General features: G+C 53.7%; 2 long non-coding RNA genes and 1 other non-coding gene across 3 annotated transcripts in view; all 3 read left to right on the top strand.

Moving 5' to 3' along the window:
• Nucleotides 1–6,000: 6,000 nt before the first annotated feature.
• The window catches only part of LOC114009021 (uncharacterized), a 26,396-nt gene continuing 8,176 nt past the window's right edge, over nt 6,001–24,220 (top strand). Inside the window, exons 1-3 of the long non-coding RNA XR_003550501.1 lie at nt 6,001–6,401; nt 6,576–6,753; nt 9,170–9,243. This is a non-coding gene — a long non-coding RNA (uncharacterized LOC114009021). The remainder of the gene's footprint in view (nt 6,402–6,575; nt 6,754–9,169; nt 9,244–24,220) is intronic.
• LOC114009022 (uncharacterized) lies at nt 12,533–19,150 on the top strand. The gene is made up of 3 exons (XR_003550502.1): nt 12,533–12,649; nt 13,880–13,979; nt 18,938–19,150. It is a non-coding gene; the product is annotated as an uncharacterized LOC114009022 (long non-coding RNA).
• Nucleotides 15,524–15,584, top strand: MIR9-3 (microRNA mir-9-3). The gene has a single exon (NR_129472.1). It is a non-coding gene; the product is annotated as a microRNA mir-9-3 (primary transcript).

Below are 24,220 nucleotides of genomic sequence, written 5' to 3'. Positions count from 1 at the left end.
GAAGGAGCCAGGCGGGCGTGCGGCCGCTTTGTCCCCGGGGCAGAGGCCAGACCCGCAGTTCGCACACACAAGCCAGAGACTCGGGTCCCTGCAGACCAACTTCCACGAACCAGGCAGGCACACACGGAGCCACCGGGAACCTCACAGCTGTTCAACAGAACACTCACAGCACACTGAGGAACACCAAGACCAGCAAATGTCACACGCAGAGCCCGAAACCACACACACCTCTCACACTCACAGTGTGGGTATATGTATGCGACCATGGTACACATGCAAGCCAGTATATGCAGGATTGCACCCTGCAGGGAGACACCGCAGACACGCATAAAGCTACTAGCGTGCTCAGCCACCCCGGGCCTGCAGCACTAACTCAAACCCCCCACCTTGGTGACTCTGGGGAGAACAGTGGGAAGGAGACCTGCCTGGTCTCGCCAGGGGCACAGCAGTAGCTTAGCACCCACCCAGGCGGTCACGCAGAGTTCAGTACCTCTGCCTGGACTGAGGTTGCAGCGCTCTGACACTGCCCACTGGTTTAGCTGGGGGGAAGCGGCCAAAACCCAAGAGCCTGAGCCCCCAAAATGAGCATCTGACCTAGAGCCCCCCATGCAAAGCAGGCAGGAGCCAGCGCCGCACCAAGAAATGACGCCGTGTTACAGAGTGTAAAACAGACATGCAGTCATGTGCCAGTGTATCCACCATGCATCACGCACAACGCTGGTATTTGGCCAGGTGCCCATGCAGAGACCGTTACTGATGCGAAGGCAAGCGAAAGGGACGTGCCTGTTTCTAGAAATAAAAGTAACACGTGACTGCAAATTTAGGTATCAGTGCACGCCTAGGGAGACGTAAAGTAGAATGTGTCCTTCTGACGCATGGGTATTGTTACCCAGCTGGAATGCTAGCCCTTGCCTCTGTGGCGTGGCGTGGCGTGGCGTGGCGAGGTCTGGTCTTTCCAGGGTGCTGGTGATTGGTGACACTGGAGCTCCATGGCGAGGCTGGTTTATGGGAGAACCAGCTGTATCTGTATTGGCTATATAATCAAGCCACCAAAGGAGGGGGGGATTTTGACAGCCTGGAGAGGAGGGACTCTGGGATGAAGGGCTGTCTGGGCTGTGTCCCCAGGTGTGGAGAAGTGCTCTTAGCCATAGCAGCAGTGAAAATAGCAGCCACACATGCCCGGCCCGACCAAGGCTGGAGCCTCTGTGCAGGCAGGTGTCAGTGTACACAGACTTTGCTGGGGAAAAGCACACACCTGCCCAAGATACACATGCCTCGTACAGGGACAGCCACACCCAGTGAGAGAGAGAGAGAGACTATGTATGTTTACGAAGGTCCAGTTGGATTGCCAGGGAGGTCAATTTTGCAGGAGAGAAGATGAGGTGACGATGAGAGAAGATGAGGTGACGATGAGAGAAGATGAGGTGACGATGAGAGAAGATGAGGTGACGATGAGAGAAGATGAGGTGACGATGAGAGAAGATGAGGTGACGATGAGAGAAGATGAGGTGACGATGAGAGAAGATGAGGTGACGATGAGAGAAGATGAGGTGACGATGAGAGAAGATGAGGTGACGATGAGAGAAGATGAGGTGACGATGAGAGAAGATGAGGTGACGATGAGAGAAGATGAGGTGACGATGAGAGAAGATGAGGTGACGATGAGAGAAGATGAGGTGACGATGAGAGAAGATGAGGTGACGATGAGAGAAGATGAGGTGACGATGAGAGAAGATGAGGTGACGATGAGAGAAGATGAGGTGACGATGAGAGAAGATGAGGTGACGATGAGAGAAGATGAGGTGACGATGAGAGAAGATGAGGTGACGATGAGAGAAGATGAGGTGACGATGAGAGAAGATGAGGTGACGATGAGAGAAGATGAGGTGACGATGAGAGAAGATGAGGTGACGATGAGAGAAGATGAGGTGACGATGAGAGAAGATGAGGTGACGATGAGAGAAGATGAGGTGACGATGAGAGAAGATGAGGTGACGATGAGAGAAGATGAGGTGACGATGAGAGAAGATGAGGTGACGATGAGAGAAGATGAGGTGACGATGAGAGAAGATGAGGTGACGATGAGAGAAGATGAGGTGCATTTACGTGCACACACAGGAAGCCCCATTGGCTTGAAGCTCCCTTGTTGTACGGGAGGGAGAGGGAGGACTGTACAGGCAGGAAGGTGCACACATCAAAATCGAACTGCTGCCGAGTCCGAGTCCTAGAAAGCCCGGCTGCAGGGCAGCCCCTGGGGGTGAGGTCGTCCCATTGTCCAAATGCGTCAGCCTATTGTATGTGCGGAAGGGTGTGCCTGTGAAGGGCACCTCTCGCTGATGGTCTGGGCTGAGCCTGGGGAGAAACAGGCAGGAATGAGGGCGGATCCGAGGTCTCTAACGTGTTATGGAGACGGGGACGGACGGAGCTGGCTGTCAGTCTCTGCGTCTGCCTGTCCTGGACTGTGCTTCCGGGTACCTCTCCTGTCTGTCCCTTTCGCTTCTGTAGGTCTCAACCACCCACCTCTCCTACTTGGCCTCTCCTGGTGGGCGATTTCTCCCTCTGTTCAGTTTGTCTTTCTCTCACTGCCTCTTCAGCTCTTTGACCTTTCTGAACGACACACCCACAAAGAGGGAGAAACAACCAGATCCGGAAATATAAATTGAAACGCCTGTCTTCGATGCCGCGCTCATTGGTGATAGAGCCCATCCATCTTGCGGATCCCGCCATAGATGTGACAAGCACATTTTCATATTTGCATAAAAAATCGAAGTACAGCCTTGGAAGTTCTGTTTCAGCTTAAGCGTTTGCTTCTGAGTCTGGGAATCTGTGTATCTGTTTTTCTCAGGGGCCCTACTTCATTAGACATTCAAGGCGCTCGGACCTGCTGCAACTTCCGCAATCTTCCTGGTCTCCAGCACTGCCTTCTTGGGAATTGGCCTCAGTTGGTCAAAGACTTTTCTGAGTCAGAGACAGTTAGATAGCCATCTTGCAAGCGAGCTCCTGGAGAGAGACATTTGAAACCTGATGGAGATGTGCTCCTGCTGCTCCAGGGACACAAGAAGGGCTTCTGGCCAAACAGAAATAGTCTCTTAATCCCAAATCCCAACTCAGAGGTTGAAGGCCTCTTTGGAGTGGAATGAAGGCAACGTGTGTGAAGCTCTAGGATCCCAGGCACTGCCCCACCCAGCCGGCAAGTCCTGGAAACGATATGGAGGAAAACCGATAGTAAAGTTCCCAGCTTCCTGAAGGCCCACTGGTCTAGTAGAAGAAAGTTCGAGTAAGAGGGATGGAGTATGAAGAAGGGGGCAGTGGTGTGCCCTCTTAGACCGCTAGAGAACACCAGAACCAGGGCTCCAGGAAGACAGCAGAGACTCCAAAGAAGAGGAAGGGCTCCCAGCTCAATGTGGTGGTGGTGGGGGGAGGACCTGCTCCTGCACTCTGTGCTCACCGCGATCTGCAGAGAATGAATGAATACTCGGAAAACCACTTCTTGGGTTCTCCTGACCTTTTTCTCGGTGGTGCAGAGGAAAAAGGATCAGAAGATACTGTGGATGGGCTTTGGATTCAGACTCAGCCTTAGCATCCAGGTCCACGGGGGGCCTGGGGGCTGGGGAAAGGCCTGGGCCCCCAGGCTGGGCTCAAGCTGGAGTGAACCGGGAGAGCTCATCCCTCCCTTCTCCAGCGAAACAAGCAGACTCTCACTTTCTCGCCAGGTCTGGGTCCTTTGTGCCTGTCTCTGTGTGGGTTTGCAACTCTCTGGGCACTGGCTCCCCGCACCCTGTGAGCCATGGCTCCCATCTCTCAGTCTCTGTCACTGCTTCACAGTTTTTCTGGCTTCATCTGTCTCTGCTTTCAGGTCTCTGTCTCTCCATAACACCCCTCCTGCCCCGCACCCCCTGCCTTTGTTAATTCAAAGGCTTCTCACGGAGCCCCTCCCCACTCTTCCCAGAATAACATTGAGTAAAATGAGATAAAACCACCCGCCTGCCCGCCCATAGGTTTTTTTTTTTCCTCTCCTACTCCCCTCAGCCCCCTCCTCCAGGGCTACAACCCCCTCTTATAATGTCAGATAATTGCTGGTGTGCAGCTCTGAGAAGCCAGAGCTGATACCAGGGAAGGAGAGGAGGGAAGAGAAATAAATAATAATCTGCCTCCATTCAGCGTATATAGGTTACCTGATTTGCATATATGCTAATAATGCTATAATTACCCTGCTGTTCTGGCCTATGATCAAGTTCTATAAATACATAGGATAGCAGAGCTAGGCCTAGCAACACCACCCCCAAATGATAAAGTATCCGTATATGTGTGCATTTCGGTGGCCTCGAAGTCTCCAGCCTCTGTTAGCGCACCCTCCCTTCCAGAGCCTGCTATGGCTCGCAGCTTCTCCTCCTGCCTTGGAGGAGAAAGAGACGCCTGAATGAGAAAATAATCCAGGTTATATTTAACCGTTAGTGTTAATTTCATTATGAATGTTATAGCTTTTTTTAGGAAAAAATATCAAAGATTCCCTCAAAGTATTGGATTGTGATCGTCAGCCCGTCCCCCACGCTCAGGGGTGCAGTTGGCGACAGGAGGAGGCAGCCCCTTTCTCCCAGGCCCGTGGAGATGTTTAGGAAAGTGCTGCCTATGAGGAGGAGGTGGCTTGCCCTTCCCCAGTCTGCCCCCATGGTTTGGTCTCCTGGCACCCCCCCAACCCGTCCTCATCCTCGCAGGAAACCAGAGGGGACATGCACCATGCACCATGGAGAGACTGGGGAGGTTTTGGGTGATGACGGTGGAAGTGGGGAGGAACGCAGAGGAACATAAAAGATGCAATCCACAGCTGTCTGCTTTTAATTATAATTATCCCCTTCGCTTCCTTTCTGGCTAATGAGGGGGATTTCATTTTTTTTCTCCCCTTTCTCCCCCTCCCTTCTTTCTCTGGAATTGGGGGGTGGGGTGAATTCAGGGTCCTCCTCCCCTTTCTCCCCTGTCCCCTGTTACTGGGGAGAAAGGCAGACTCCAGAGGGTGGTGACAGTATGAAGAGATTTGTAGGAACAAAAGAAGGACAGGTTTGGATTGCTGGACACGTCCCAGAGTTGGAGAGACCCCCCCATTCCACTGGCACCTCCGCCCATCAACCCCCCAGCTCCCTAGACAAGGAACTCAATGTCTCTTCCAGCCGGTGAGAAAGGAGCTAACGGAGCCCTGGTCTGGAGGGAGGGGGAGGCCAGGGGTGGGATTGGGGGGGTGCAAAATTAGTCTCAAAGGATCTTTATTTCTGAGCTACTGAAGCAGATGTAATGAAGGGGAGAGCAAAATAATCATGATGGGAGGAATGGGGGGAGGGGAGCTGAGGCTGGAGTTGGGGGACAGGGCCCAGGACGGGGCTGGGAAGTGGGGGGCAGGGGACGCTAAGTCGGGGAGGCTGTCGCCTTCTCTCCCAGTCCTCTCAGGGGCCCCTACTTTGAGGCAGGCAAAGAAGGACCAAGTGTATAGACCCAGACCCCAGCCCTGGGATCCCCACACGGGCTCGGACGGCTGGGCCAGAAGGTGTCTGGGAAGGCACCGGGAGAGGAGAGTGGAGACTGAAAGCAGTGGGGGAGGGTGAGAGAGGGGAGCCGGCAGGGACTCAAGTGGCCTTCAGGTCTGTGGGACAAAAGTTGGAGGGCGATTTGTGTCTGAGAGGAGGGGAGGGGGCCGTGGGGAAGGGGGGGCTTTGACAATGAACTTGAGACAAACTTCATTAGCATGCAGGCCTGCTGTCTGTCACGTCGGGCTCAGACCGAGTTCCCATGCAGGCCAAGAGGAGTGGGAGGGAGGGGAAGGGAGGGGCCGAGGGTGGGGTGAGAGAGAGAAAAGAGAGCCGACCATTGTGCCGTTCTGGGCCCCAGCTTCCACCAAATATCGGACCGGCCCTGGAAACCACCCCCAAACCGCTCTCCCTCCTCTCAGAACAAGATAATTTATCTCCCACTTTGAATCTGAGGCCCCACCTCTCCTAGTCTAGTCTAGACTCCAAGGGCTGGCCTCTGTCACCCCCGACACGCACTCTGTCCCCCACCCCTGCAGTCTGAGCCTTCATCTTCCAGTGGTCACTTTCTCCTTTCTGACTAAGAGCTGGATTTGGGATCAGTGAAGCTGACAGGAGAAGAGTAGTGGAGAGATTTGAGCAAGAGGGGACTGGAGCCCCCCAGACCACAAATGGCAGGGATGCCCTCTTCCTGCGACTCCTATCAACTCCACTCCCATCCTAGACACACACACCATTCACTCCTCGCTCAAGTTCCAAAGTGAACTGGAACTCCGAGGACAATGGGGACGGGGTATTCTGTCACACCCTTTCTCTTGCTTCCTTTGGGGAGGAGGGAGGCCAGAAGGAACAATAGCTTCCCTGAGCCCCTTCTTCCTGCCTCAGGTTAGAGCCGGCAGGAGGGGAAGGTGGGAACCGGAGTGGAGACGACAAAGACCCTTCCCACGCAGCGCAGCGGCCTTAGGAGGAGGAGGAGGGGCTCCTCAGAGGGGGCTGTGTTTGGGTGGTGGTGAGGGTGTCTTCAGATAGGGGCAGCACCCCCTTTTGCTGCCTTCCCAGGGAGAGCAGCAAGAGAAAGAAAGAGAGAGGCGAGCGAAATTCCTGAATGGATAGACAGATGCTACGTCACCGTCATCGGAGCTGCATCCTCCACTCCACAAGAGGCTAGGGGCTGGGGGCAGAGAGGCAGTCCAGCCGCAGGGGCCACCGAGCAATCTCTCCTCCTCACAGAAGCCGGGTAAGTGGCCACTTGGGTCCAGGAAGGATCCGAGCCCCTTCAGACCTCTGGGCTGTGGTGGGAAGGGATCCCCCCAAATCAGTCGGGGTTCCCTAACCTTTCTACTTTCCCTCCTGGCTAATGGAGGCTGGTGCAACCTCACAGAAAGGAAAGGCGGGGCGGATATTTAGGGGGTCCCCAGAAGGGATGAGGCATGTGAGGAGAGGACGAGGTGGCAGTGTGGCGCTGTCCCCGCTGCTGCTTCCCAGTGTGGACTGGAGGCACGGCCCTGCCCAGCCGCCCCAGAGCGCCTCTGGTCCCCCTCCTTTCCCAGCCCCTGCCAGCGGAGACAGCTCGCTAAGTTTGTCAATGGGATTGTGGGGGGGCTTTAGGGTCACGGTGCTACTGATCCTATTAATCCGCCCCTCCCTTCTCTCCACCAGACATGGCCAACATCTTAATGCTCAGAGAAGAGGCAGGAAGGAAGACAGTAGTGGAGGTGGGAGGGAGGAGGAAAATGCCTGTGTTTGAACTCCTGACCTTTCTGCCCTCTGGCTCTTACTCCGCTCTGTTGCAAAGACTTGGGATTTTAGGGGAGGACAAAGTCTGAGGGACATGGGTGGGGTGGGGGAAAAAGAGACACATTTCCAGAAAGGAGGAGCCCAGACTGGGAAAAATCCAGAACCATTTGATAGGTTTCACCTGAATTTCATCCCCTTCCTCCCACCCACCTTTCTATGCGCCCGGCAACTGGGAAAGGGGCTGGAAAGGCAGATGTGGTGTCGGGCAGGTGTTTAGGTTCTAGAAAGGGAGAGAATCCAACTCCAGCCCTCTTCAGACCCCATCTAATGGAGGGCTTTTTGTTTTCATTTTTGTTGGTTATAAAGGAAGGCCAGGGGTACAGAAAGAAGGCCACTCCTGCCCCTGGGCCTTGGTGGGCTGTGGGGAGCAGAGGAGTGGAGCAGACTATTCCTGGTACCCCAGAGGCCAGACAGCGGGGGGCGGCGGGGGCGGCCAACCGTCATCCACGCACACACACATGTTCCATGCCTGCTGGGCCGTGTTCCTCACCACCGCGTGCTCCTGGGCACTGTGTGTGTGTTTGGTGGTGGAATAGCAGGGCAGAGACCAGTGAGGAGAGGTACAAGGTACGACCACAACCACGCCAGGAACCCCAGAACTGTCACTGCTTAGGGTGGGAGGAGAAGCCGAAGGCATCCACACTGTCCCGGGCCTGTTTCTAGCATGTCAGCAGATTGGCATGGGTGAGGGTGGCCCCTTCCTTGGTGTGAAGAGACCGATTTCAAGCTGAGACCTCCCTTTGTGAACTGGTTAGGCTGGCAGAGCTGAGGCCGGAGGCTAGGGAGCAGTCATGCCTGGGAGTTAGAAGTGAGCAGGGGGCATTCAAACAGCCCTCCTAGAAATCAGGCTGGGGCGTAAGGCTTATCCCTGCCCCCCAGCCCCCACTTTTTCTGATTGCTCTGCATTTAGGAGGCTTGCTTTCTGACTTAAATAAAGATGAGTTTTAGAATTGAGTTGGAGGTAGACGAATTCACCAGCTTACCCTAACACACACACACACACACACACACACACACACACACCACGTAAACCGACTCCTCTTGGCATCTCAGGAACTGGCCCACCTATGGTGTACCCGTCCTTCCCCCAAACCGTAATTTAACCTGAAAGCGACATACTAGGAAAGTAAGATGATGAAGTATTGAGACTGGCTTCCATATCTGACATTAAAATGATCATGTTTAAAGACTGCTTTGTATTCACACCTTTGTATATGTGGAAAAGGAGAGGGAGAAAATGGATCGCTACAGGGTATGTCTTTGTGAACTCAAAGGGCTCCACATGGGTAGGTGCCAGCAGATAGGAAGTGACAGAGGTGGGTGGAGAAAGCTGGAGAGATACCATGATGGAGAAGATCTTAAATGCATATGGCACTTTGCAGTTTATGGTGGCCTTACATCCAGACAGACAGAAATATATCCCTAAGCCCAGACCCTTCCTTCTCTCCTGAGCGTGTTCTCTGGCAGACCGTGAGCAGCAGGCTCTGGCAGACCGTGAGAAGCAGGAATCTACAGGAGCCAGTAGAAATCCATTAGGCGGGGGTTCTTCTTTAGGGTGAAGTCAGAAGCTCCACAGACTTCGATCCAGTCTCTGGATGGAGGTGAGGGAGGACAAGGCCTGGTTAGCGTCCAATCATCCCAGTGAGATGGAACAGACAGGCCCTAGCGAGAAGCCTGCCTTCCCCGGCGTGTCCAGGCTTTTCTTGGTCTATCCCCCAGCGCCACCGTTAGGCCTGGCAATGGAAGAGGGCCCCCAGACCACCTAGGTCATGAAGACAGGACCAGAGATAAGCAGGTGGTGAGAAAGATAGGGAATTTTCAAGGGACTTTAACCTGTGTATTCTCCCCCTCGGCAGGAGCTGGGCATCCCAGAAGAAGCAGCCTCATTTGTTTCTGGTGTGATCGTAGGTGGCCGCCTTTGGCTTTTGGGGTATTTATTTTTGAATTTTATTTGTTGTTTTTGGTGGTGGTGTTGGCGGGGGTGGGGAGGCAAAGGAACGCTGGCCCTGCACCACCCGCATTGTTTTCTCGTCCTCCACGCCTCCCTCCCTCAGCCACTGCCTTTTTCAGAGACCCCAGCTTTCAGCTTCTGATTTCGGTTGACTCCTGCTGTAATAAGACCTATCTAGGTAGGCAATGATGCTGGGCACGGAACACCCTGCTCTGGCAGAGAGCAAAGGCATTGGCGATACAGGGAACTCTTTTTCTCCTCTTCCATAAGCTCCTGAGGGCAGGGCTGGAGGCTGGTTGACCTTGGGGGAGGCTGGCTGGGAGGGGCACAGAGGTATCTGTATATGGGTGGCAGAGGTAGAAAAAGAGAGGAGTGTGGTTACGGTGAGTGGGCACCGGGGAGCTGAAATAGCGGAGTGTGGGCGAGCATCGGGAGGTGGCACTGCTGGGACTAGCCAGGGGTTTGTCATTGCATTTGTCTGAGTTGATAGGTTTGAATGTGTGTGTGTGAGTGTGTGCGTGCGCGCGTGCGCACACACATATGCGTGTGTGCATGCGCAATACTCTTGCACACTCATGCTTATGTCCCTTAAGGAGGCCATTTGCTGATGGCTGAGGGTCTTGTAGAAGGGGCTCAGTTTAGACGAATCAGCCAGTATTCTACCATCTCGGCCGCCTTGTTCTCACCTCCCTGGCACCACAGGGCTCTGGGCAAGTGAGTGGTGTGTGTGGGCTCAAGAACAGAGCTGGGAGCAGGCAGCAGAAGGCTCACCACACAGCCAGGGGGATCCTGGCTGGCCCCTCAGTGGGAGGAAAGGCAGTATTCCCAGGAGAATCCTCCAGGTTTGGTCTCTGTGCCCTCTAACCGTGCCTGCCCATATGGATAGACATATATGTATATTTTTTCATGCAGCCTCAACATTTTTTTTTTACTGCCAGTTCTTGCTTATATTTGCCACTATCCCATAGACAATGCAAATATTCTGTAGCAAAAGAATAAGGTGTGCTAATGTCCATAATAATGAAGCACTCACAAACAAACAAAAATCTGAATCCACCCTCCCCCAAATACAGTTTTCGGTTGTATCTTCAAGGCAAATTAACCTGGTAATGGAAACAAAGGGGAAAAAGAATGTACTTCTGATTTAATTACCTGCAGATTCCAAGAGAGTGGTTTACTGTTCACATGTATTTTGGGACCCAAATTATGTAGATCTGTCTAAAAGCTGCACCGGGAGAGTGTGATTCGGGCCCTGTTTTTTTCTATGTGGGCCTCTCAGCCACACAGACAATAGGTGGGCACCAGGGCTGCAGGGAGGGGTGGGTCGGGCACTGGCAAAGGATGCAGGCTCCGAGGCAGACGGGGGCACTTATGGACTCAGATCAGCATTGGGGTTTGCCATGTCCTCCTCTTGATCCCCGAGAATTTCCCTAGAAGGAAAGATTCAGGGCAGAGTGTGCCCTGTTCTGTGGCACCACAGAACGCGGCAGCAGACTGCACTGGAAGCTGGAAGTGGGGGGCTCTGCTCTGACCTAAACCTTCCTAAGGAGACCAAGGCCAAAGGCCACCTACTGCACCCAATAGCTCCAGCTATTAGCAGCCTACAGGCCTGCCATGCTCCGTTAGTTAGAAGGCTCTCCTCTGGTCCAAAAGACTGCCGAATAATCAAAAACACACCGCACAATGGACACAACTCTCCCTCCCCTCCCACATGCACACCTATACCCAGATTCCACGGAACACACGATTTGTCCATACCCTCACTCTCCACCCATCCCCTACTCCATCCATGTCATCACAAACCTGGACTTGTAGTCACATACAGGTATAAGTGTATGGATTACTGGGCACCCCCTGTATTTTAAGAATACTTTGCCTGAAGTTTGCCTTCTTTGTTTTCTCCTAGATGAAGAGTATGTATGAAATTGCCCCTGCCTTTGAGAGGCTGTCTCATTTGCCACCCTCAAAGTAGTTTCTTTTTTGAAACTGGAACAACATGGCATAGTACACAAACCAGGATCAGCTAACATGATGGTAGCAGTGATTTCTTCTTCTTTCGTGGCTGTTAGCTCTATCTCCACTGGGATGAAAACAGTTGCCCACTTGCCTTCCTATTGAAGCAGGAGTGGTGGGAGACCAGGTTGTCAAACAAACCCAGACAAAACTGAAGAATGGCTTCATTAGGAATCTGGACAGAGGAGGGAGTTCCATGTGGATACCACCAGGACAGTTTAGAGTAATCTCCATCTTTCTTTATGGTGGGAGGTGGAGAGAGTCTCCCTTTAAACTTGAACATTCTGTTTAAGTGAAACTATCTCTGTAGAACCCAGAGCTACAGTAAGAGGCTGGAGGATGTTGCTCTTTTTCTAGCTGTTTGGGAGAAATTTAGACATACTTCTAGAAGTTAGTTAAATATACCCATTTCTCTCCCGCCCTTGGTTTTTAAGAAAAGTCCAGTTGAGTCTGAATTTGGTTAGTAGCAGTGGGAGTAGGGGAGTTTCTGCTGGGCCAAGAAACTTTTCTACTCCTTCCCTTCCCCAGCAAAACTACAGCAGAGGCTGAAGGAGAAGGCAGATTCTTGTGACCCCAGCTGCCTCTTGCCACACTGGATGGCCCAGGCCAGGATAAGGGATTGAGACAATAAACATGGGCCCCACAAGGGCCCAAATCCAGGATATTTGGCTAGAAACTGGTGACAGAGAAAAAAAGGGGAGAGTTTTAGCTACTAGGATAGTCGGTCTTCTCCAAAGCTGGCCTCAGCCTCCCACTTACTGGTGAGGGGCTGAAGGAGGACGAAAAAGGTTTGCTGAGGGTGCTTTTTAAGGGATCTTGTAGGAGAGAGAATGGAGAGACATTTGCAGAGGAAGCTGTGTGTCTGTCCAGAGAAGTGCAAGCCCTATTTAGAAGTGCTGGAATGTCTGGGGGTGGGAGGGATTAGGCATCTTGTAAAGGGGAATGAGGTGGTATTCTGAGGGGTTGGTAGGCTTGGAGAGAAAAGGCTGGAGGGCCTGCAGTTTCTCTGGAGCCCCATGGGGGATGCATTTAGGGGATGCATTTAGCAGCTCGCCAGTAGGTGGTCTATCTGTGAGAATATTTGGCGATGGTTTTGTTTTTCTGCAAGCAGTGCTACAGCAACAGGCACCCTATGGCTGCCTCCTGAGCTGTAAGGCTCTGGCAGGGTAGGAGTAAACAGAGTGGCCACTTTGTCTCTGCCGTTTTCCTCCCACCCTCATCGTTGGCTGGGGTGCTCCCATTTCCAGGAGGATAAAGCATTGACTCTGCAGAAGCTTCTAGAAAGCCTGTTCCTTGGGACCCTGTGGAGGCTGACAGGGGAAAGCTGTGCGGAGCCCGGTTCCCAGAATGCCCTAAGATCTCAGGAAATCAGGTCATTTGCTTCAGCCCCCAAACTGTTCTTCTGGTAGGAAAGCACATGGTTGCTGGGCTTTATCCTGTTTGAACTGTCCCCACCGCAGTCATGCTGCCAGCATCAATGGCAGCGATTATGGGATTTTTGAGGGGAGCACCAATTAAACCCTTTGGCCATTGGCTTGCATCTAACCTATGCGAATGGCATTCAGGCTCGGCTTTGTCTTGGGCTGTGCATCAGGCAGATGGGAAAATTCTGTCCAGGCCTGAGGGGCAAACCGATGGTATCCAGAGTGCACCCCTGTGGCCTAGTACGCAAGGGTCCCACGTTTTAGGAGCTGATCACATGCAGCTGACATTCAAACTGCAGGTTTCAGAGTTGTGTTTTTGGGTTTTTTTTGGTTTTTTGTTTTTTGGGGTTTTTTTGGCAAAGAGGCCAGAGTAGGGGGTGGCTTGTCGGAGCAGCAGGCAAAGTGGTTCAGGAAGGAGCCGCAGCTCACTCAGAGAACTCCCACAGGCAGGGAGAATTTGGAACTTTGTATCATTCCAAGTTATGGTGGTTCTGAGTCTCTCTGGGTGAAGAGGCAGAACCAGGAATGTCGGGGTAGGCCAGATGGGGGAGCCAGGCCGGCAAAGTCCAGAAGGGAACCTTGCTGGAAGGTGACCCCAGCTCTCCAGATACCAGGGACTGGAACACTGGTGGGGAGCACAGGCCTCTCGGTTGGAGGGAGGGTTAGGGACGCAGGCCTCTGGGTTGGAGGCGCAGGCCTCCAGGTCTGAGGGGCACTGGGAGGGGCACTGAGTGGCAGAACGGAGAGAAGGTGCTAGAGAGGGTCTTCATCACTGGCTGGAATTCTTCAAGTCTTACCCTGGCAGATGCCAGCCGAGTTTTTCCTCCCCAGCCTTTAACACCTGGAATTGTGGTATTGTAAACAGGTTCAAGAATCATTCCCATTTCTGCAAAGTGGAAAAGGAGGCCCAGCCTTGCTCAGACCTGGATCTCCCTGTAGGAGTCCCAAACTTCCAGAATTGTTCCCTCAGTTTTGGGTTGAAAACTAACAAGAAATGTCCCTGCCCATCCTAAACGATTAAGATCACAGTCTGGAAAGGTCAGAACCCCAGAAGCACAAAGAATATTTTGATAGAAGGCAGGTAGAGGTAGAGTTTCCAATCATCTGGTTCTCTTTGAGGAGATTTCACCCTACTCCTTTTTAATTTTTGCTCCCTGATCCCGGTGCAACGTACGAAGGGCCAAAATGGAAAATGTAGGACCTATAGAAGGAGCGAGGCTGAAGATCAGAACCGCAGATGGCAATGGATTGGAGATGGCAAGCGGGCCTGGGAGGCAGGTAGGTGAGGCATCAAGAGGCTAAGAATCAGCACGCAGACCGAGTAGCCCTCCCACGTCTCCCCGGGAGGGGCGCCCCAATTGTGCGCCCTGGCTGGGCCTGGGAAGGTGGAGGGGCGGGGCCGGCGGGGGAACGAGGCGGTGACGTCAGACTCGGTAGACCCAATCAGAGGCTGGCCTAGGGAGGGAGTGTGAAAGGATGAATGAAAAGTCCGGAACAGGAGCGCGGCGGGGCCAGAGCAGCTGCAGAGGCTGAGGAGAGCACTGGGGAGGTGAGACCCGCTCCACCCTGCTCGCCATGGCTCAGCAGAGGCTAAGAGCCCGGCAGGTCCCTCCGCCCCGGCGCCCGCCGAGTCTTGGCATTTGGAATCCAGGTCTGTGGCGCTCCAAGGGCGGGGACCCGCCGGCAGGACCGCGAGGGAGAGCACTGATGCGCAGCCTGTGCTTGATGTAAGTGGCCTGGCCGGCGTGGGGCACGAGTTGGGCGAGCGCCTCGGAATCCAGCGTGCCCGCGCGTCCGCCAGAGAAGCCGGGCAAGCCCTGCAACCCTCCTGGGGGCTCCCTGGACCTCCTTCTCGTAGATTCCGTTCCTGATCGCAACCCCTGTCGACCCTTTGGGGTAACTCTCGCCTCGGACCCCCGGCCATTTTCACAGCCCTGGGTGATTTCAGGTCCTTTTTGTACAAAGCCGTTCCTCTGGGGGTCTGCGGGGCCTGAGTCTCGACTTACCTGCCCGGGCGCCCTCCAATTTCCTACCAACCCAATCCCTCGGTGCTCCCACAGCTCTCTTCCCGGGTGGGGTCTTTGCCCTTTCCCTCTTTCCTTGGGAGTCTCTGGGTCGCCTCCTACCCCGCCCCCACAGCCTTCCCTCACTCTTTGGGTCGCCGGGATTTCCCTGTTTCCTGGCGCGCCCCTGGGGTTTCCCCCCCAGGGTTTCGCAGCCCGCTCCCCCTTTCAGTCGGCAGCCTGGATCCAGCTCTTTGCTCCCCTTCGCTTCCGTGTCCTTGCGAGTTGGAGGGGTGGCCTGTCCGGCTCCTCCGCTCCCCTTCTCCCCACGCGGAGTCTCGGGCTCCGCTGAAGGCCAAGGCGCTGGCCATCAGACGCGTTCTCGATCTTCCGGAGAAGGGCAATGGAGACCTGGTGAGGTTGCGGAGGCCTCTGCCGTCTTCCCGGGTGGCACAAAAAGCCCGCGAGTCCCTTCTCTCTCTGACCAGCACAACTAGAGCTTCTGACTCAAATGGAGTGGGAAATGGGGCGTCGGAAGCTTTTGGGGTCGGGGGTCGATCCCTGGACCTCGATGCCAACGGCGGTCGCGTCCTTTCTTCGCTTTCCCGGTCTCGCCGAGTCTCTATTCCTGTGTCTGAGTCTTTTTTGGTGTTGGACTCCATTTCCCTCTCCGGCCCCATCTCCACCAGCGTGCCCTTCCCCGATCCCCTCCGGCGGGCGACCCGGAGCCTGCGGAGGTACTGGCGGGGGGGGGGGGGGGGGGGGCGTGGGGGGGGGGGGGCGGCGGCGGCGGCAGCCAGGAGGCGGGGTTGGTTGTTATCTTTGGTTATCTAGCTGTATGAGTGGTGTGGAGTCTTCATAAAGCTAGATAACCGAAAGTAAAAATAACCCCATACACTGCGCAGAGGGGCCCGGAGAAGGCTTGCTTCACGGGGGGCGGGGGAGACCTGAGTCTCTGAGCGAGGGACTCAACCATGAGGATTCACCCGCTGTGGGAAGCCGCAAGAAAACCCGGCAGCCCACCAGCCTCGAGACTGCACTGGTCAGGGCGACTTCCCACCCCCAAGCCGGTCGGCGCAGGTAGGAGTCACCACCCCACCTCACCTGAGCCGGAGTTGGGGAGAAGGCAAGAAATCGCATTGTGTGGTTCTCTACAGTGGTCTAGGCTAGGGGGAACTGCTTCCAGAGGTCTGTTGAAATCTAGCTGCAGGGTAATTCTGGACTATGCCTGGAGCTCCTGGCCCAGCCCTCCCCTGGGTGGGAGCTGGTAAACAGTTCGCAGAGACTGTCCAGGAATATTGCTGCGTTTGGGAGGGTCTGGCGTCCCTGAGAATACTGGTCTTTGCTTTGGTGGGCTCCTCAAGGCTTCCTACCTGCAGGGCCACCCAGCCTGGTTGGGAGCTGAGAAGGGCAGTGGAAATAGGTGGAAAGTAGGCTGGAGGTAGTGGGGGAAGGGGTGGAGGGCGTGTGTGGCTGGAGAGCCTTTGGCCCAGCCTGGATTTGGGGCAGTGAGCACAGTTCACTCTGCTCCGATTCCGTGTTCTCTCACCCTTCAGCCCCAGGACTTGAGTCTGGTGTCTTAAGATTTTCAAGTTGCTTTGTAGTGACCAAAAGTATTGAAGGTATTTTATTTTTTAATTATTTTATTTTACTTTACTTATTTATTTTTTATTTATCTTAATTTGACCAGAGAGGGACAAAAGAGAGAGAGAGAAAGTGAGAAAGCAAGCCACCAGGTCTGGAACTCGAACCGCGGTTGGCCACGTGGGAGTCCAGTGCCCTTAACCAGCATGCCACCTGCCAGCCCCAAGTTGGGTTTTTTTCAGGCCACCCTACCTTCCCACCCCATCCTCGCTCTTGACATTGTCTCCAAGAACAAATGGCCTCAAGGAGCTCTAAGGAGCTCAGACACAAAGGAATGTGTAGCTTAGTATCTATGCTGCCCAGAGAAAGCAAAGAATTAGAGATTAATCAGGGCCTTTCCTAAAGGAATCCATTTATCTGGCCTGACCTACATATTCTAGGCAAAAGAGTGTTTAGGTGCAGAGGAGAGGAGGACGGTGCAGGTCACTGTGTAGAATAAAAGTAGAGGTGGCCCAGGCCAGTGGTAGCCCCTCTGCCTGCATCTCGCTCTCTCCCCCAGCCGGGCCTGGCACACCAGGACAGGCAGGAAGGAGTACTTGGAGGGAGGGGACTGGACAAAATGACCTTGAACTGGCTCTAGTTTCCTACGTAAATTTAAAATTTCCTCCCAGGACCTGACTTTATAGTTAGAAGATAATGATTCAATTAGATATTATGTGGTAGAAATACTGGCGAATCCAAACTCTAAAAAATCGGGCTTCGGGGAGCCGGGAGTACATATGTCTCCTTCCTTTAGAGATCTGGAGGAAGGAAAGATTAGTGGCCTCTTACTTTTTCAGCCCTTTGGAATCTGGGTTTTCTGGAGGAGGGGCAGTAGACACTGGATTAGGGAGAAGGGGGGGCGGCAAAAACCTTGCCGGTTTTAGGCAAGAGCTAATAATCCCTAACCCTCTCTGCTCTCCTTCCTGGCCCACCTCCTTGCCCTCTGTTTGGCCAACTCCATTTGGCTGCTATGAACCCCTTTTTACAGATGAGAGCCACCAACCCACAACCCACGTTAGGGGCTGTTCCCACCGAACTTGTTTGTGGGAAGAGCTGGAGAGAGTGAGGTAGGGGCAGAGACAGGGCTGAGCTGAGCTGGAGGACTTGGGCCTTGGGGAAGAGGGAAGGCCAGTTGTGAACAGGATCTGGGAACCAGGATGGGAGGAAGAGAAGCCTGAGAAAAATAGGCTTGGGCCAGCAGGTGGCTTGGTGGTTAAGGCGGCTGGATCGCACATGGCTGACTCGGCAGTTTGAGTCCCAGACCCAGTGGCTTGGAAAAACATATGAGGTGCATGTGTGTGTGTGCCCAAAATCCTGAGAGGAGAGTGAAAGAGAAAAGGATTGCAGCGTGGTCTTCGCCCGCCCCAGGGTGATTTCTCACCTTCCCTCCCTGTCTCTCTCTGGGAATCACATGTGCCCTATGGCCAAAAACAGGGTGTGTGTGTGTGTGTGTGTGTGTGTGTGTGTAAGATATGTTTTCCCCACCTCTTTACACAAACTTTTTGCGTAGCTGTTCGGAGATGTGTATTTGGATCTGCCGAGGTTCATCCACATGACTTAATGCCCATCTTACTAACCACGAGTATACGGCTGTTGCCGTAGTCTCCCATGAGTGTATTTGACCACAGACTCTCTAAAGGAAAATGGAGGGCCCGAGAGACTGGTGGGGTGAGGGATTACACCCCACAAGATAAGCACCTCGGCGGAAAGCGAGAATGGAGGCCAGGAGGGACGCGGAGGAAAGCCGTGCCGCCTGATGTGTGCCTACGGCGTGTGCACGCTGGGGTGTGGGCGGGGCTGTCGGGACAGTGACGGGTGATGTGTGTGTCTGCTTAGGAGGGTGCGATGCAACGCCTGGTGTGAGGTTGGATGTGCGTGACTCCGTGGTGAGCAGGAAGGGAAGATCGAGGGTGTAAGATTAGGGGTGCCTGGCCGTGTGGAGGACAGACCTACTATAGGAGCAGACACTCAGATCTGGGGGGTTTGCTGAACACAGTGACACCACTGAGTCGCCTCCCCCAGATACGGGTTAACCCCTCCTCCAACTAAACCCGGTGGTAGGACTGGAGGACTGGGGCGTGGGGGGCTGAGCTGCAGTTACTGGGTAAGTTCCTCCCTCGCAGCCTTACAGCATACCTCCGTGTCTGAGGATTTTCCGTTCTAGACATCAGAGCTTGCCGTATCTGCGGTTTTTGTTTGTTTGTTTGTTTGTTTTAGTGAAAACCAAATTCTAAGCTGGTTTCTTCATCCGTGTCTCTCCTCGGCTCTTCCCCCTAATACCCATCTACTGAATTCTAAGTCCAGGAGTCCAAAGGCAATTTTTCCTAAATATTTGACTGAAGTCTTGTATTATCACACACACTCTCATTCTGGGACATATTTTCCCTCAATTCCAGGTATTGAAAGGGTCTTGTTGAGTGGCTCCACGGCCTGGTAGTTGGATCCCACATGACTGACCACACAGTTCGAGTCCTGGACCAGGTGACTTGAGAAACACATTGGGCACATCTGTGTGATGCCCCAAATCCTGAAAGGAGGGACAGAAGGACAGGAGGTCGTGGCGTGACTGCCCATGATGGATGCTTTCTCCTCTCCCTCTCTCTCCAGAGAGCGCGTGCATCCTCAAGCCAAAAGAAAAGAAAAGAAATAAAATAAGAAAGAGTCTTCTCAGAAGGCCTTTACAGTCACAAGAATCAGCATAGCCAGCCATCGATGAGAGGGGAAGAAACAGGACAAACGTGACCAAAGCCAGACCCATGGTTTGGTGCCTTGTCACCAGCTACACAAATCGCTGGGCCTCAGATTCAGATGTCTGCGTACTGGGACTATCGGGTTGTAAAATGAAAACTTCTCTATAAAGATCTCATAATATGATATCCCTGACATAGTATAGGTAATTCTCAGGTTGCAGAAGGGTTAGAGGCTGCAGTTTGGAAAGAGGGTTTGATAGCAGCTGATTGATCTCCCTGTAGAAAGGGCTGATTGATCTCCATGTAGAAAGGGCAGCTCTCTGGCATGGTTTGGACTGAGCATCTCAAAACATTTCCACCTGAGGAACTTCCTCTTTCTTTCCCAGCTTAGGGTGTCAAGGAGGGACGGGCTGCCACAGTCCTGGGAAGCCTGTTAGGGGAAGAGGCTGGTGTCCTTGTGGCAGAATGCCCACCTCACTCTTTCTGGTTTGTGGATCTTACCACCTATTGGTAAGCGGACTAACGATTGGTAAACTGACTCACGGAGATAGGTTACACGGCACCTGTAAAAGGTAATTCCCGACTTCTAGCTTCTTTCTTTTCTTCCCATTTTTTTATACAGAGAGATCTTTAAAAGCTATTGGGTGTGTGCACGCACCAGAGAGACAGAGAAACAGAAAGCAAGAAAATCTCCCCCAATCCCTTCTCCAGTCACCTTTCAGGATTTTGAGCACGCACATGCAGCCGGCGTGAGTTTGAAGCCGCCAGGTCCAGAATCGAACCACGTGGGATTCCAGCAACATAACCATTACACTATCTCCTGGTCCCTCTTTCTTTTCTTTTCTTTTTTTTTTTTCAGTTTTGCTATAGGCACATGTGCTCACTAGAGAGAGAGACAGAGGGAGAAAATGAGAAATCACCCCCTCAGGGGGAAAGCCATGTTGCAATCCCTTCTCCTCCATTCTCCTCTAGGGGTTTTGGGCATGCACGCACATGCACCCAACATGTTTTTCAAGCATCAGTTCCAGGACTTGAACTGCTAAGTCAGCCAGATGGGATCCAGTCACCTTAACCACCATGCCACTGACGGGCTCAAACTTCTAGATTCAGGAGTTACTAAAAACATGATTTTAGTTTAAGTTTATTCAACCGAGGGACAAGTTAGGTAGGGGGCATGATTAACAAACCAAATAGCGTATGGCCTTTCTTCCTCACTGAGTGACTTTAAGAAGGGTGTTTTCTCCTCTTGGCTCCCAGACCAGTGGCGCCATTCCCAGGGTTGGTAGCCCACCAGAGAAACACAAGCCCCTTTGCTTTCTGTGTCTGCATGTCCTTTAAGTCTACATTTTCAAGGTTTGGGATTTGGAATCTGTTATTTACTTCTTCATCTCCCTCCTACCCTAAGTTCTAGAGACAGACTGATCTTCCTACCTCCCTTTCTTTGCTTGAGAGGCCCTCAGAGATCTGGGGGTGGGGGGGCGGCGGGTTATAGCACTGTGTCATCCAAAGGCCTCATGCCGACTTCCTTAGGATAAATGAGTTTAGGTTAATGCTTTAAAATCACGAGTCAGAGCCAGCAGGTGGCATAGTGGTTAAGGTCCTGGACTCCCATGTGGCTGACTGTGGTTCGAGTCCTGGACTGAGCAGCTTGAAATTCATGCAAGGCGCATGTGTGTGCATGCCCAAAATCCCTAGAGGAGAATGGAGAAAGGACTGTGGCATGGTCATCCCCCCTAGGAGAGTGATTTCTCACTTTCTGTCTCTTTGGCAAGCACACGTGCCCTATAGCAAAAATCTCTCCAAAAAAAAAAAAGAGAAAGAGAGAGGAAAAAAAGAAAATCACTAAAGTGAAGGAGTAGACAAAATTGTAAAAACATTCTAGAGGCTTCAAAGAGAGTGAGGAGCAGGGTTATGGAAGGAAGGGGAGGGTGGGTGGATTCATATTTAGATAGGAGAGAGGTGAGAGAAAGGGGGGAACCCCCTCCTTGCCACCCAGGCTCTCCCAGGGCTAGAGTGACACCCCCTCCCCCTGCTCTAATCCCCCCATTAAGGCAGCTCTGAGTTTGTTATGACAGCGGCTGAAGGCAGCTGAATTGCTGTTTGCTGTGTCTGCTAATTGGACTGAAGGGTTGGAGTCTGGACACTGAAAGGGACCATTGTTGCTGTTTACCTTCCACAGCCGCCTCCCTGGGGACCCTCTGGGTGAAGGGGAGCAGCACGCCCTCAGGGTCATTGCACCCATTCCTCTCTCTGCACAGGGGTGTGGTTGAGAGCCAGTTCATCTCACTGCCTTGGGGTGGTGTGAGCTCCCACAGCACGGAAGAGAAAAGCCGACCAGCTGAGCTGGTCTCCAGGCAGGGCCTGGGCACCATCCAGGAGGTCCTGGGAGAGGAGTCCGTGCTCATCTTGCTCCTCCCTATTCGGTCCCGTCTCCAAGGCACTGCACTTGGCCTCTTTCAGCTAATCAGCTTCCCCCTGCAACTCTCTTACCTGCTCTCTTCTAGCCAGTGATCCTCGGCTTGGCTATGCCCTAAAACCACCCCGGGAGCTTTTAAAAAAATACCCATGTTTGGGTCTCGAACAATAAAATCAGAGTTACTGGGAATGAGGCCGAGGCATGATCTCAATTAACGTGCAGATACGAACCGGTTAAGCACCAGCTACAAACTCATCTCTCTGCTTGGCAAGCACACACACACACACACACACACACACACACATTCCCTCCCCTTTCACCCCACCCCCCGCTATCTATCTCTGCTTGGCAAGCACACACACACACACACACACACACACACACACACATTCCCTGCCTTGTCACCCCAGCCCCTGCTATCTAGAATACTATCAGGCAGGTCGTGCATCTTTCTCATCTGAATTCCTTATAGAGGCCTTAGTATTTAGGATGGAATCTAGAGGCCAGTACTCCCATCTCTACCCGAGCTCTTCCCCAAGGCCAGGAATTATGAGCCTATCTCCCTGTGGGTTTCCAAATAGGATCCAGAGGAGGACTGAGCTGGCCTGGAGCTCCTGAGTATTAGGGATGGGGGAGGTTCCGATTCACCCACTCTGTGTGTCCTCCCTCTAAGGAGTACTGGCTGCTTGGGAGTCTTCCGAGAGGAGAAACTTTCTTCAGGAAAGTTTCCATTTCTTGGCTGTTTCCAAATGTTTCTCCTTCTTCTCTTCCCTTTAGCCGCTCACCTGGGCGGGTGGGTGCTCTATGGCCCTCGTCCCTCCGGTGGACGGCAGAGCCACGGCCAGCACCACGGACAGCTCCCGGGCGTGAGTGTGCCGGCTCCGGGACCCCCTTCCCGAGGGCCAGGAGGCCTTCTCCTGTCTGCACAGTCAAGTGTCGAAGACTGGATCTGAGGGTCTCTGGGCATTGTTTGTGGCCAGCTCTGCAGTCTCAGGGAGGGGCAGTGGCTGAAGGAAGCTGGCGTTCTTGGCTCCGGGAAACTGGGTTTGTCCTCGTGTAGGCGAGTCTGAATGAAAGGGCTTGCTCTAGTGGAGGAATAGTTTCGATCTCAGGGAGGATTTTAATGACGATCATTAAGGCCCACAGTGTTCAGATCAGGTACAGCTAAAATGAGCCTTAGCTGTCATCAGTACTAGTTCCTCGCTTTATAGCTCTCAAAGAAGTGGGAGAGGTGTGACCAAGGTCACTCTGCTGGCTAATGGAAGTGCTAAGACCCAGCCTGAACCCCAGTCTGGGCCTTTCAAATGTGTCCAACACCTCCTCTGGGAGTGTCCCAGCCTGGTTTGGGCTGATGCTGGAGGGGAGTTTACGGGTCGTTCCCGTTTGAAAAAGCACAGGATACATGTCTGGGCATGTGAGGTACCCAGAAAAGCCAGGAAGAGGCAGAACCCACTGCTCTCTGCCTGAGGTTTGGAGGGAAGGCATACCTAGCAGTGACTGGCAAGCCCATGGGAGAAAAGGCAAGGGGGCAACCATCTGCCAGGGCGCAGGGGCCGGTGGACGGCCACGAGGAGTCTCCAGAGGCCAGCAGGAGTCGAACGAACTGGAACGGGGCCTGGGAAAGGCCCTTCTGTGTGCCCAGTTCTGCTCCCCCAACACCGTGAGCCTAGAGACAAAGGGGCCATTCTCTCTAGGATTCGATGCCGCCATCTCCGGCTGGCAGTGCCAGGTGGCAGGGGCATCAGGGGGTGTCAATCCATTATCCCCCCCCAACTCCTAGGTCCTCTGGGGCTAGATGTTGGGGAGGTGGGTGTTCCATGCTATGTTGCCCTGGCAACCGCCCCCACCCCTACCCCCTAAAGCACAAAGAGAGGCAGCTTTCGCCTCCACCCCGGGGAAGAACCTGGGTCTGGCTGGGAATCTTCCCTTGGGAATCGTCCTTTCTGCTGCACCAGCCAGGGCATGCATAAGCATCACCCTCTTTTCAGCACCAGAGGGTGAAGATTCTGCCATCAGCAGACCATGCAGGCCAGGAGGCTGGCCATCCAGAGTCTGGGCGAGGTTGTGCAAGGGAGCACCGGTCCTTGTACTTGGCCCCTCTGTCCCCAAGCCCTCCTGCCCCTCACCTCCAGCCAAGGTCATCCTAGACCTTCTAGGCTCTCCCAGAAGGGAAGGATACCCTGCGACCCCCAGGCAATCTCCAGACTGTTGAAAGGGAGAAGAGGAGGGGGCCATCCCTGCCACCCTCCATCTGCACCCTCCGCCATTACTCATTAGGCATTCTGCCCCCTCCTTCCGCTCGTTAAGCCTGATTTGCATACATTTGCATAATACAGTTCATTTGCATTCCAGGAGGCTCATGGTAGAAGCCAGGAAAAAAGGGGAGGAGGGTTGGAGAAGAGAGAAAAGGGGCGAGATTTTGTGTTCATCAAAGTGAGGGGGTGCCGGGAGGTGGCAGGAAGAGGGCGGAAATAAAAACTCACACTACTTCTTTCTTCGCTTTTGCCCTCCCTCCCTGGGCCGGACTCGGATGCCAGAGGGCCCAGAGAGCCATGCCAAGGGGCCGGCTTTTCGGTCCTTTTTTGTCTCGCTTCCTCCGGCCTTGGCTCCCCAGCCTGGCCCCCCACCTTGCCGGGCTCGGGCTTCAGAAAGAAAGAGGCAGGGTAGGAGGCCAGGCCGTGGGAGCGAAGGCAGCCAGGAGGCGGCGGCGCCATCTTAGTGGCCGCGCCTGCGAAATTGCTGGCCAACAGGTGCGGCCCATCCGGCCCCCACGGGGGGGGCAGC

This window comes from Tupaia chinensis, unplaced genomic scaffold (assembly GCF_000334495.1).
Source record: "Tupaia chinensis unplaced genomic scaffold, TupChi_1.0 Scaffold000438_1, whole genome shotgun sequence".
In the NCBI taxonomy this organism is placed as follows: Eukaryota; Metazoa; Chordata; class Mammalia; order Scandentia; family Tupaiidae; genus Tupaia; species Tupaia belangeri.
Note: the sequence above shows the minus strand (reverse complement) of the source record. Positions and strands in the feature narration are given on the sequence as shown.